At 49.6% G+C, this 12,749-nt stretch overlaps 1 protein-coding gene across 11 annotated transcripts in view; it reads left to right on the top strand.

Moving 5' to 3' along the window:
- The window catches only part of DOCK9 (dedicator of cytokinesis 9), a gene marked incomplete at both ends in the record, with an annotated part of 234,149 nt that overhangs the window by 87,913 nt on the left and 133,487 nt on the right, over positions 1–12,749 (top strand). The gene's annotated exons all lie outside the window — the stretch shown is intronic.

Here is a 12,749-nt window from a genome sequence, read left to right as displayed (position 1 = left end):
AGAGGAAGATGACCTTGGGGGGATTTGAAGAGACACAACTATTGAAGTTCAGTGTAGTCTCACTCATTTTTATCAGAAGGTTTGCCTTGACCAAAGTCAGGAAGGATCTAAACTTGGAACCAGTTGATAGAAAAGTTTCTATGCTTAGCAGCAGCCTTTTGGATAAATTAAAGTGCCTCAGTGGACTTTGTAAAGCAGGAATGTGGAAAATGGTGGTGGTGTTATTCTCATCAATGAGTAGGTTGTGCTTCTTTCTTGGAATTTTTTTCCTACAATACAGGCACATAACTTTTAAAGCAAACTGCAAAAAACCACCAACATGCACAGCAGGGGGACAATTGAGCCTTTCAAGTGATCTGCTAAAGGGTTGAGTACTTAGTGATTTATATATGATTATCTTTTTTAAACATGGAGTTCAATTGCTATTATCATTAATTTTCAATTAATGTCTTTAAGACTCAACTTAAACTTCCCTGTAATGGATTTGGCTTGAATCAGATTGCTTTCCTGTGACGCGTGAGGCTCCTTTCTGTTGTGTTACTGTCAAAACTAAGGAAAGTGTGATGGGCCTTTTCACTGCAGATTTTCATCGCAGGGATTGTTTCCACATTATTCATTATCTTGGATTTCTTCCTGCCAGCGTGATAGCTCATTTTCTGTGGAGGGACCTGAGCCTTGTGCCTCCCCCCCCCACACACACCTTTTTTTTTTTCCCCACTGGTTAAAGCTCCCAGCAGATTGAGCTTATGATTGCTTGGAGGAAGTTGTGTGGTTTGGGTTCCCTTGTGAATATTCTTAAAAACCTTTTGTCAGTGAGCCTCCAGATGTGTAGAAATATTTGTTCAGAGAACTAAATACACTGTAGACAGAGGCTGTGTGATTTTTTTTTTTTCACAAGTGACTTTTAAAAAACAGATTTCTTTTGCGAGTGCTCAGAAAATCAGCCTCATATCCCAGTTATTTGTTGAGGTCTAGTGTCCCTCCAGGAAGTTCCACGGAGCATTCTTTTTCCATTCTAACAAATAGGGCCATGCAGGGGCTGGGGCTGTACCTGGCTGGAGTGCGCCCCAGAAATTTCTGGCTCCCCTCACCTGAAGAGAGGTGTGAAGGTGAGACAACGGTGTTGCAACACAAAACTCTTTACTTAATCTGATAGCAGGTCTCTTCTTCCAGTGGAGTAAGATAAAGAGGAAGCTCAGATAAGAGGATCGGGGATGCTAAAGCAGGGCTGCTGCCCAGGCCAGGTAGCCGTACCTGCCTGCACTGATCTCTGCCCACAGCAGGTGAAAAGTCAGCACTCTCCTTGGCAAGCAGCTTTTATTCAGGAGGATTTGTTTAAAGTGAGCCAGTACAGCTGGGCATCTATCTGTCCTAGCATCGTTCCTCTGTCTGGGACCCACAGAGTCAGAGAGAATCCCCAAGTCTATATGTAATTTGAGTGTGTTGGGCTGAGCGGTGTTTCACACGTCTTAGTCAAGAGCCAGCATTGTGAAATCCAGTTATGCTGGTTTTAGTTTTGTACACAGTCCTTGGGGGAAAATATTACATAGTTTAGAAAGCATTAAAGTAATGCACGTGTAGTGAGAAATGGGCCTGGGGTGGAGAAATAGGGAAAAACAAAGTGCCCTTATCTTTCCTCTGCAAAGGTGCCCACTATTCATAATTTGCTGCTTGTACTTCTAAACTTTCTCCTGGGTCTAGATAAACAGAGAGAGAGAGAGAGAGAGAGAGAGAGAGAGAGAGAGAGAGAGAGAGTTGAAAATGTACTAATGCTCTAGATGTCTGTGTTAATTTTCTCCGAGAACATACCAACAGCTGTTTGTCACCTTCTATTTTTTTTAAAGATTTATTTATTTATACAAGAACTGGGGTACAGGTCAGAGGCGCAGGAGGATGAGAGAATTCACCAGAGGGAGCAGGGAGCAGAACAGGCAGACAGACCTAAGACACTGCTGAGGGGAGCAGCGGGCGAGGCAGGAGAGGTTTTCCACGCCATGTATGTTTCTCCCTGGCCGGCTGGGGATCAAACTCATTCTGCAGAGGCTGTGGACAGCTTCACAGCCCTGCGCTCGACCCACTGCACCACCAGAGAGGCCCTGTTTGTCACCTTCTATAGCTCATGCCATCCTTTTCCAGAGCTGTAGAGTATTCCATTGCAGTGTTGTGCCTTAATTGGTTGGTTATTCAGTTGGGAGGATGCCATAGTGGAGGGACTAGCAAATACATCTTGAAATACTTAAGCAAGGGAGAGGTAGTGCTTGCTGTGTAAAACTGCTATCAGGAGTCTCCTCCTACTGCTTTTATCTGCAGTAATAATGTTTCTTTCCCCTAGGTCAGGGCAACAGTTGTGATTTATGTTAGATGCTAGGAAAAGCCAGTGTTTCTAAGAGAAGTATGTATTTGGATGTCATAAAGTTTCAAAGGTTGCTGGGGTCAATTTGCAGGTCCCTGTAGAGGTGGCCTTGTCCCCTGCATGTGACAGTAAGGATGGGGCGGGGTGTGTGTGCCGTAAAACCGCCCCAGCCCTCTCCCAGCACACTGCACTGAAACATGACATCGTGGACTGGGGTATTCTTGATGTCTACGAGCTAGTTGCCCTGCTTACGTTGGAATACCTATTTTGAGTCTCAGCACTCTAAAGTCATTTCTGGAAATCACTTTAATTGTTACGGCTCAACAGTTTAGAGGAAAAGGGTGCGGCTCAACGAGCGAGTGTGGCTGGGGTGTGCGTCGCCTGTGTTGTCCCATTAAGCGCAGACAACCACTTATTCTGGGAATTTTGAAGGTTGGTAGATGTGAAAAGAGAGGAGTTGAATTTTCACGTGCTAGGTGTACTCACTCAGTATCTCTTGAAAAGTATCTTTTCAGAGAGAGACACCTTTTCTAGTTCTGACATTTTTCTGGGACCTCCCAGCCCTAAAACTGAATTGGAACTCTTATTTTAGTATTTGAATGAGGAAACAACTGGCTGATTGACTCCATGGAGGCAGTAAGTGTGTCCATGTGGAGGGATGTGGTGGGCACCGGAGGAGGGCTTCTGGTCGGACACATCACAGATCACCTGGGACACCTCTCCGCCCCCCAAAGAGAGGAATCAAAGGAGAAAGTCTTTCTCTCCCAGAGGTTCTTTTTATTCTAGAATTGGCAGAAGTGGATTAGGACACAAACCATGAAGTATATGCTTCTGGGCAACGATCATGTCATAAATATCCTAAGTTTTCCTTGACCGTGATTGAGTTAATTCAATAGAAATCATAAAGCCCTCTGCCTTATGTTTTCCCTATAGATGGGTTTAGAAATGATGAATGAATGATATTACATTGGGGATGTTTAAATGGGCGCGCCTTTGCTTTAAAATATGGAGTTCCTGCCGCTTTATGTGCTGACGTGTTCCCAGGTGACAAACACAGGACCTTTGTTTTTCAGAGCCTCTGCGTCCTTCCCTGTCCCCTGGCTTTGGTGCTGCCTTCATGTACTCCCCCGCCGTTCCCCGCACTGAGACTGGCCAGATTTAGTGTGTTGTGTGTGCGGGATGCAGAGATGCGTGGAGACCCTCACTCTCTCCTCCCCGAGGTGCAAGGTCTGGGTGAGGGGGCTGGGTCCTCAGAAGTGCCTCCCATGTGGGATTTATTGGGCACAGTGAGCATGATCTCACCTGCCTTTTCCCACCTAGGCAGACAACACTTAACTCATCCTCAGCTCTGGCTCGGATGTGTCCCCGATGTCTTAGCACCTGGAGGGGTCTAGCCCCTCATTCCAGAAGGTACAGGGCCCCCGGGTGCTGGTGGGCACAGTTGGCATGAACGAAGCCCCTGTAGGGGCACTGGTATTCTGTGGCGTGGACAGCGCCTGCTAGATAGGGTCAGGTGAGCCTCCTAACTGTGCAGGCCTGGAAAACTCTCCCAGAGGAGCGACTCCTACGGCCCATAGCACCACGGTCTCCTCCCAAAGCTGAGCCCCTCTAAAGCCTTCTGGATTCCTGCTTGTACAGAACCTGGGAATCCACGCAGCTCTGAGGCTGGCTTTCCTCACATCTGCCATCAAGGTGGGGGCAGAATGGCTGATCCCTGGTTTGTATAACAAGGTAAAGGCAACTATTTTCTCTTTTGGTGTGTGTGGGGTTATAATAATAAAAGTAGGACAGATTTATATAGTGCTTTGCTCTGGGAAGACGCTGTTTGAAACTGTGAGACACATCATTGCAGCCAATCCTGGCATTTCTGGGAGGCAGGTGCTGTTGGGGTTTCTCTCCTCACAGGCGAGGAAAGTGGGCGCAAAGAGGTTAGGCTCCTCCTCAGCTTTCTCAGTCACATGTGCTGTGCCAGTGCCTGGGTTTCCCAGCACCCAACCCTGACCCGTCTGCTCATTTCAGGAACGAAGATGAACATGTTCACTCTGCTTGGCATTGGGATTTTAGAGTTGAAAGAGAAAGGTTAAAAACTCTGTCCTGAAAATTTTACAAACTGCTACGTAGAGGAAGGCCCGTTTGTAAATGTCTGAACGGTGGTTGAGCAGGACAGACAGATGAGGAGAAAGATGTGGAGCCTGAAGAAGTTGGAGCTAGGAGTAGAGTAGTTAACGTCCAGGTCACTTACTTGGGGTGCCTCATGTTATCATCTTCCCAAGAGTTATATGGGAGCAGAGATTGCTGGGATTATCTCAGAATCTAGCGGCATCTTATTTTCCTACCTTTTTTTTTTATTATTATTAATTGACCCCACAATTCAGGTTAATCCTGGAAGGTCAATTCCCTACTGGTAAAATGGTTTGCAAGAGGCTGTCTCTTGCCAGAGTGCTCTACTCTGTCTACAAGACAGCCGAGCTGTACCCCGGGGAGCAGTGGCTGGGCATCCAGCGGGAAGCACTTTGCAGACCAGCGACCTCATTTTGGTCCTGGATCTGCCTTGAACTCTCCGCAGTTCACCGCCTTTCCCTGCCCCTGCCTGGCCCTGGCTTCAGTTGTTTCTTGTCTGTAAAATGAGAGGCCTGTAGTAAATCACCACTAAGGGCTCTTTTGTGGCTAACGGTCCATGTTTCAGGATTATTAGCTTTGGTCCCAGAATAACCTATGATAGAGTCAGGTTAGGGCTCTGGAGTTTTAATTTCAAGTCCCGAGCTGAGTGTAACCAGAATTGTTTGAGTTCTGAGCAGCAGGAACGGTGAAATGGGATACTGGGTTTTCCACCCATGTAACGAGGAACCCTAGGGAAATGAGTTCGCCAATCTGGAAATAAGTGAAAGTGGCAGCTGAATTTGGAGTTCGCAGGGGACACGACACAGGAGATGCGAGAAGACATGGCTTGGGTCTCCAGATGACACAGGACTGTGAGTGTAATTTTAGATCCAGGAAGCCTGGGAAATTGCAGTTTGTCCTCAACTTTCCAGAAGTTTGAAATATCCCTGTAACGGGATCGAGCTAGCCCTTATTCTCTCTCCTGGTAACATTTAAAGTCTTTCAGACGTCTTGAGTGCTTACTTTCCAGACCAGTGTCCATGCCACTGAGCAGGGGGTATCTGAGGGCTGTGCCAGGGTCTGGGGGTGCAGCCAGTCCGTGGTTATGTTTCAGGGTCTCCTTGAGATGAGAGTGGTCACTACCTCTGACCTCTCTGAGCCAAGGTTCCATCAGTCCAAGGGAGACAGGCTGCCCTCAGGCTGCTCACCTCCAAAAGTGGTTCTGTCACTTGCCTGCCTCCAGCCTCGCCTGACTCTTTTGTTCCTAGAGTCTCGGTCTGGTCCTGGTCACCCTTTAGGGAATGTTTTGGCAAGAACGGTTTGCAGAGGGGGCATCCAGGAGACAGGATCTGAGGGTCACTCTCCTTCACTGCTCCCTCTTCCACTATCAAAGGTTCAGCCACCAATACCTAAAGGTGTAGAGTCGCCCACGTACCTGCCAGAATCTGCTTGACTGAAGGCGACATGGGTGTCATGGCCCAGAACTGGCCTGTGCCCCTGTTCTTCTTGATCTAAATAAAAACGTCAGGTAATGCGTGTGGGAGCACTGGAGAGCAGACTTTCATGAGCCAAGTCAAAAGCCCTTCTCTGCCTTCCTCTTTGTCTGCACCCGCTCTGTTATCAGTGCCCCCTCTTCCCGCAGCCGCCCCTGGTCCGCTGATACCACCTTTGACAGGTGGAGAACCCTTGTGACTTTATTACCCCTGTTAATTGATGATACATGGGAAAGGTAGTGGGAAGCCCCAAGATGTGGGGTGAACAAGTTGGCTTTTGGGGTGGGGGGCCGAGTGTTAGGAAAGGCAGGGCCTGTCAGCCATACAGACTCTCCATTTACTCCCCCAAAGGTGGACTGACTGTTTTGTCTCTACTACTGTTGTTGTTATTGTTGTTGTTGTTTTTTGGCCAAGTTTTGTCCAGTAAATTTCAGGAAGTGGTCTGTCCTTGGCCGTGAAGTTTAAAAGTCACCTGTATATTAAAGTCTCTAATAACCCCAGCACATCTACACCATGAACCACATGCGCAATAGTAAATTTTCTAGTAGCCAAGTTAAAGTAGAAAATAGGTGGGGATCATTTTAGTCATATAACTTCTAACTCAGTGATGCCAAACATAGGATTAATTCAGTATTTAAGCCTTATAAAAATATGGAGCTATTGTGTGTTCTTCCAGTCACATGGACTTTTTGAAATTCGGCGTTTGTTGTATACCAGCAGCGCACCTGAGTCTGGCTAGCGGGCTGTGTTCGGAGTGACGTGTGGAAAGACACGTCCGCAGACTTACACATCCCATACCTCACATGCCTCAAATGCGACAGTTGTCACTGGGGATGAGTCCTCAGCTGGATTTCCATATTTGTGAATCTGTGTGTGTGTCTGGAGGCTGGTGGGGGGTGATGCACAATTTAAGTGTAAGGTTGGGTCTTCCTGGCAAAGATCATGTCCGTGAACTACTTATTGGTCATTAAATCAAGCACTGCCCGATGGCTCCCTGTGTCCCAGCATCCAAACCTGCTTCTCCCGGAAGATTTAGCATTTGGGGCTATGATTTTTTTTAATATTCTTCATGTGGGAAACTGGACTCCTTCGGGAAAGGGTTCTGCCTTTTCTCTTTCCTTGCTGAGCCATGGAGCCTGGGCGGGTCTAGGTGGCTTCCGTCCCCGTGGGGGTGTGGGGCTGCATCGCCTCAGTGAGGAGCAGAGTTAGGCCTTTCTCATGCCAAGGGACATGGGGGCATTGGGCAGCACTTTCTGTTCTCGAACTCTGAAATTCCATCGTGTTGTTGCTGGTGGGAGATGGGAGAGGTCCTGGGCTTGGCGCCAGGAGACCCAGGGCTCACGTCTGTGTGAGCACCATTAATTCATATAACCTCTCGGAGCTTCAGCTTCTCATCTGTGAAACGGTGATGATACAGACGAAACAGACTTTGGGGGAGTCTGATGAGCTCCTATGCACATAGCCTGGCCAAAGGGGACTGATTCCCCGGGCTCCGAAGGACACCTCACTCCACCCTGTACGAGCTCACCCCGTGACCACCCCGTGCTGAGCCCTGCTCTGTGCTGGGAACTGTGTGTGTGGAGCCCTTCCATAACCTTGTGCTGATGAGAGAGAAGTTGTCCCTGTGCCCATTTTCAGAGTGATAGAGGGATTGAGCAACCCGTCCCAAGGCCACAGCCCATAGGCGGTGGAGCCAGGAATTTTTGGAAAATATTTTTTAATAGGAAATCGTCAAACATACGCAAAAGCAGACTAGTATGGTGGGTCTCAGACGCGGCTCCACCCCTCCCCTCCTCTGTGATCCAGTAGGTGGCACATGGGGTGTGTGTGGGATGCTGATACTGGGGGCCTGCACTCTGAGAATCACCAAGCTTCGATACGACGTCTTCCCTCCAGCTTTTTCTGCCATGTACTTGTGCGTGTTGGCGGTGAAAGTGCAAACATTGGAACGCAGGGGCCGGGAGTCAGAGCAGGAATGGAGGTTCAGAATGAGCCCCCGCCTACCGCTCACCGTCTCCACCATTACTAAATTATTTGTAGGGACCAAGAGGTTAATCTTAACTCCCCATACCTGCCCTTCAGGGGTCTGAGCTACCTTTCTAGCTATGATGGCACAGAAACTCTAGGGGCCAGGTATGTGTTACGACTATCCACCCCGCTCCCACTGTCTTCAAGTAAGTAGCTTAAAATATGTTGTTGTTTAGAAATCTGACGACTTCTGGCTTTTAGATAGAGCCTTTCAGCTTATTCCTTGACCTCTTCGTTTGAGGGCTCCCAAAATAGCTTTTATTGATATGGCAGAAGTAAGAATTTCAGATCATTATTCTAGAAGGTGGGGGATTATTGGCAAGAACAGAGCCTGTATTACAGATTCAAGAGGATTATTTACATAATCATGTGACGAGGCATTTTCTTTTTTGCTTTCATTGTTGCTTTTTCCACATGAAAAGATGGCAGCAAAAGTAGAAACTGGGGCGAATGGGTGTGAGAGACACTCATGCCGAGTCCACCCTGGGACTCCCCACCTGTTCCCTCTGTCTCCTCACACCTCTGCACCCCTGCCCACGTCAGGACAGAGTCCCTGCACTCACAATGCCAGGCCTAAACCCCACCCCTCCCGGCTCTCACCCTGTGCTCCTGGGCAGAGTTGGGGGGTCCCTGCCTTCCTTTCTCCTTCATTAGCATCCTCTGTGACACCCCGATTGTCTGCAGCATCCCATGGAGCACACCTGCCTCAATGAAAGCAGCTATGGGGTTTTTTATTAATTGCCATTATTACTTTATTAGTAATCATCTTCATAATTATGTCCACTTTCATGATTATGTTTCTCTCGCACCATTTTCTGGATGCTTTTGATTTGAGTTTTCCAGACTCTTTAATTTCGTACATTTTAGTAATAGGATAATACTTTGGAAAGCCATAGCTATTTATAAAAAACGACAGATACAAATCCCAGATTCTTTTCATTCCATCCCCTCTGATTGGCTTTGAGTGTTCAAGTTTTGCTTGAATACTGATGTGCCTGATTAAATAAAATCTTTCTTCAGTGACAGATTCTCTCACTTAAGGGCTGTTTTTTAGTGCTTGTGTGAAAAGGGAATTCACTATCTTATTAGTGTTTATAACATAAATAAAAATGACATTCACAAGTGTGTCATTCTTGGTGCGCGTCTGCTCTGAGGATCACAGCACATTGCGGCGTGAGAGATGTGGATTTAGCGGCCCGCGTTTCATCGGCGGGCGTGTTTCAGTGCTGGGGGTGAGCTTGCGTCTCATTCCAGGCTTCGATACGACGTCTTCCCTCCAGCTTTTTCTGCCATGTACTTGTGCACGTTGGCGGTGAAAGTGCAAACATGGGAACGCAGGGGCCGGGAGTCAGAGCAGGAATGGAGGTTCAGCGACTGCTCCTGTCCCACCCCCACCGGCCTCACCTTCCTGGCTCCGGGCCCCGCTGTAAGACGAGAGGCCCAGCCCTTCCCAGCTCGGTTCCCATGTTCTCGCAGTTGTCTTCTAATATTACGAGTCTCCTGCTCCTCGGAAACGAGCCTGCCTGGAAACATCCTGCTGCCACCAAGGACAATCTGGAGATGAGTGTGTGTCCCCAAGGGAAGGTCACGGCAGGTGTCCTGGGGGTCCTCCCCGACATAGCTCACCCCCACTCTGACCTCATCTTTCTCCACAGGCCTATTCCAGGGCTGCTTTAAGATGTGTGGACCCCCCAGGCAGGCTAATCATTGGTGCCCCTCAATGGATGCTATTCAGAGATTTGTTGACTGTTCAGAGGAGAGACCGAGGGCTGCCTCAGGCAACTGGGGTGCCACCCCCTCACCACTCTGGTGCTGCCTGTGCGCCCTGATATCAGGATCCCTTCAGGAATCTGTGTCTATACAGAGTGTCGTTTTGGAAAGGGGTTCTCAGGACTGCTGTTTGCTCCATCATGTTGGGGTTCCAGGGTTTCTGTCCCCCCAGAGATGGGTGCTCCCGGACCATGACCGTGCCACCTGCCCGCTCGCCGCAGCCTGGCTGCCCAAGCTCAGGAGCTTTCCTACAGCTTCAGCGGCAGGCCCCTCCCTGGGCCCTGGCAGGGACTCCTTCAAGTTTATATTCATCATTTTGCATGTTTTGCATGAATTACACAAACATCAGGACCCCACAGGGCTGGTTCCATCGGGGAGCATGCCCCTCAACATCTGCATTTTCTGTGCCTGAAAGTCACATCCCGCCTGCTCCTGGCTGAGTCCCCCCTCTCAGGCTCAGCCCCATGGCCTCTTTCAAGAAGTTCCCAGGGCTTGGCTTCCTTCCTTCTGCTGACAGGAACTGATACTTGTGCCTTTTGGGCCGCCCTGGGGCCACATATGGCAGTGGCTGGGACAGAGATCTCTGCCCTCGGGGCTGGTCCTCTGCCGGGGAGGCGGGTTCATCCCAGCAGGTCCTCCTGGGCTCCCTGCCTCCATTCCACTCTCCCTGCTCACATGTCTGTCTCCCTCCTGCGCTGGGCACTCTGGGGGCCAGGGACAGTGTCTTTTTTATCTTGGTGTCCCAACGACCTGGCTCGGGGAGCAGGGACAGGCTCAGTAAAAAGCTGTGGAGAGAAGGAACCCAAAGTGCTAGTGACACCGGGGCCAGTGGGAGGGAGGCAGCTGCTCATCTCCTGGGCATCCCCATCCCAGCCCCCAGTTATAGGAAAATGAGGATTCTCCTTTCACACATGAACCCTTGGGTGGTTCCTGGACCGGGGCAGGATGGGGGCGGGGGTGTCTCGTGCACGGGGCTTCGGAAGGGCTTGCCCCCTCTCCCCCAACAACAGGACCCGGGTCCTGTTAGCGACATTCAAAAGCTCCCCATTTTGAAAATGGACTAAGTTCCGTGAAGGATTTTTATCACGGCCGATCCAGGAGACTTTATAGGCAGCAGAAAGAATCAAGGAAGTCCTACATTCTTTATAAGCAGAAAAGATGAATTTCTTGTTTCTTAAAATAGAACGCTGCAAGAGTTGCCATTTCCTCCTTGCGCTATTTCCAGAAGTGGCGTTCGGGATTTCAGCTTGAGTTAACATTTAATTACCAGAGCCACAGAGGCTAGAAATGACTGGAAAGTTCACGGGCTGCTGTCCCGTCGGGAAGAACAGTGCCGTCGGGTGCCGTTTGGCTTAGCTCACGCCGTGGTTTTCCAGGCTTCCTCCACATTTGACCAAAATTGAACTCGTTTGGGGGCTGACCCTCTCCAGTTCTGCTGGACTCCAGAGGACTCTCATTTTCCTGGCTCTGGAAGATTCCCAGGCTTCTGGTTGCTGGTGATCTGGAATTTCAGTTTGCATGGGTGTTGGGCACGGCAAGCGCTGCGGCGGGAGGGGGGCCAGAGGTCCTTAAAGGGTGGTGTCTGCAGAGGGCATCTGGATTGTGCTCACTGGCGCCCGTGACAGTCACATGATCACTGGCAGGACGCTCTCTGTGCTGACTGGGTATTGGGGGCTAACCTGAGCCCACCATGTCCTTTGGGATGGAGCTCCTGCCCACCAGTCCGATCACAAGGCCCTGGCCTCAAGCCATTCCTGTGGGTCTCCTACAGAAGCCAAGGTATTCATTCTTTGTTATGAAACCATCAGCAGGCCCCTGCCTCCAGCCTTTCCACGGAGATGCCTCCGTCCCTGGATAGGACCACACCACTCTCTGCGAGCCGTTCCCCATGCGCTGCCCCCTTTCCTCTTCTTGGTATCTTAGGTCCTACTACTTCTGTGGAGTTGTCCTATTGGGGTGAGTGGGTCTAAAGTGCTTCTCTGTACACCCCCCCCCACCCCCACTGTTGTTCTCAGTCCTTCAAGACACAAACTTCAATTCCCAATTCAGTTTATAGCGTGGGCCTGTTTCCTTTGGGTGTTGTCCCTGAATTCCAGTGTCATCTCTATTATAGTTTCCTCTGTTTGGTCTTTTGTTTGTCTTCTTTGTGAATGGCCCTGCCATTGTCATCCTCCTGATGGCGTATGTTCCTGGAAGGTGGAAGAAAGATTTTTATTAATAGATTGGATTGAATAGATGTGGAACACGTATGCAAAAGAAAATCTAAGGTCACAGCCATTTCTTCATCACCACCATACCACCATCATCATCATCATCACCATCACCACCATTATCACCACCACCACCACCATAATCATCACCACCACCACCACACTCACCATCGTCGTCATCACCACCATCATCATCACTATATCATCACTACCTCCATGTCCCGAGTACTGGGTCAGAGGGTGGACAGGCCCTGTCCCAAGGCACCAATAGTCAGGGAGACAAGGGGTCATTTCAATCTAAGCAGAATGAACTAAACCCCAGGACTGCTGCTAACCAGGGCTGCAGCATCAGAGAAAGGAAAGGCTGCCTCTTCATGGACCAAGGATGGTGGTGCCCCAGTTATCTGGGCAGGTACTGCATGGTTGAGGCCGGGGCAACTCTGGTTAACCTTTGGGGCATATTTGCTGGTGTGAGATTTGGTTTTAGAGGAAGGATCCCGCTGCTAAGATAAAACATGGAAGACCTCTGCCTGGAGGGCGGTGGGGCTGTGACCCTGTGGTGCTGGGAGAGGGTCTCATCAGAAAGGCCAGGCTGTGGGGCACAGGCCCAGGGTGGGCTGGAGACCTGACTGGCACTCAGCCTGCTAAGGAGGGCTGCTTTGTCAAGCTAAGGGGCTCCAAACTTTGCCTCCCTGGAGAACTCATTCTTCCTTGGTCACTCTGGTAGCCTCACTTTCTCGGCAGAGTGAGGAAGCTTCCACCATGGCCATGTTGCTCAGTCTCCCCAGCTCTGCC

This window comes from Talpa europaea (genome assembly GCF_964194135.1).
Source record: "Talpa europaea genome assembly, chromosome: 6".
In the NCBI taxonomy this organism is placed as follows: Eukaryota; Metazoa; Chordata; class Mammalia; order Eulipotyphla; family Talpidae; genus Talpa; species Talpa europaea.
The sequence above is the reverse complement of the archived record's forward strand: the minus strand, read 5'-3'. Positions and strand labels throughout refer to the sequence as shown.